A 1,157-nucleotide genomic window follows, 5' to 3' on the forward strand; every position below is an offset into this window, starting at 1 on the left:
TGGGTCGCATTATACTTTCCAGTTAGTTCGCTTTTAAGGACATTTTTTTTATATCGACATAATTTTGCTGTTCTTAAAAACATTCTAGAATTTAATATAAATATCCTAGAGGTGGAAAGTCTCTGACGGTTAAGATAACGAATAAAATTGTCTGTTCACGCTTAAACATCTCGATGACGTACGAGTATTCGGGATACAAGAAGCGCAATGCTCCAATTTTGAGCCTAATATTTTGACTATAAATGGCACTGCAGGGGTCATGAGTAGTTTATATAGTCACACCAAAATGCCCATTAAAACCCCAATCACGTACTTGTAAGGCTTGACATAATGCACGACACCAACAACGGGTCAAACGCGTCAGGCCCATCTGTCAAGGTTTCAGTACAATGTCTAGAATATTTTTCATGCGGGAAGTGCCATTTATGATTTGACGAGATACATGTGAAGAGCGGACAGATCCCACGAGAATCGAATCCACTCGTGGCAAGGATCATACTTTGAATCCTCAGAAAAGGCACCTTTGGTATCCGAAGGAGGGGGACAAATATGATCTTCAAAGTCTCACGCCACCAGCTAGTGGCACAGCTGCTCTAATGCATTCAATTCTGGCCAATAAAAATACACATGGAAACACATTGCTTGACGACTAGTAGTTGGTAGTTGCTTGCTCTCATTTTCAAATTTAGCAGCGACTTCACAGTCATTCTCTCTTTAGACGTTTCTAAAACAATTTTTTTAGCATGGGAGCCAGCAGTAAAATCGCATACGAGAGTGACAAGTCAAAAGAAATCGCGCACAAAATGGTCGACAACTCGATCTCGTCTATTGGGTTTGAGCGCATTGAAGACGCGTCCATTGATGTCAAGAACCAACACGTGGACTTGGCTACACTATCCATCGAAACATCTTTTCGTGGTATCAATGATGCCAACAACGACTTGGGTCTACAGTGCAACTTGCATTTCTTGAGCGAGTATACTCAACAAGCGACTCGGACGCCCGAGCAACAGCTGGACCAATACCAGCACAATCGCTTCTTCTTGCTGTCTAATACATATGGCATGACGCTGGATAAAATAATCAGTACCGAAAGGCTTAAGACGTCCCTCGTGTTTGGTTTCAAGGACAGCCTCTTCAGCGGCATGCTCACCCAC

The sequence above is a fragment of the Bremia lactucae genome, linkage group LG4, assembly GCF_004359215.1.
Source record: "Bremia lactucae strain SF5 linkage group LG4, whole genome shotgun sequence".
Lineage (NCBI taxonomy): Eukaryota > Oomycota > Peronosporomycetes > Peronosporales > Peronosporaceae > Bremia > Bremia lactucae.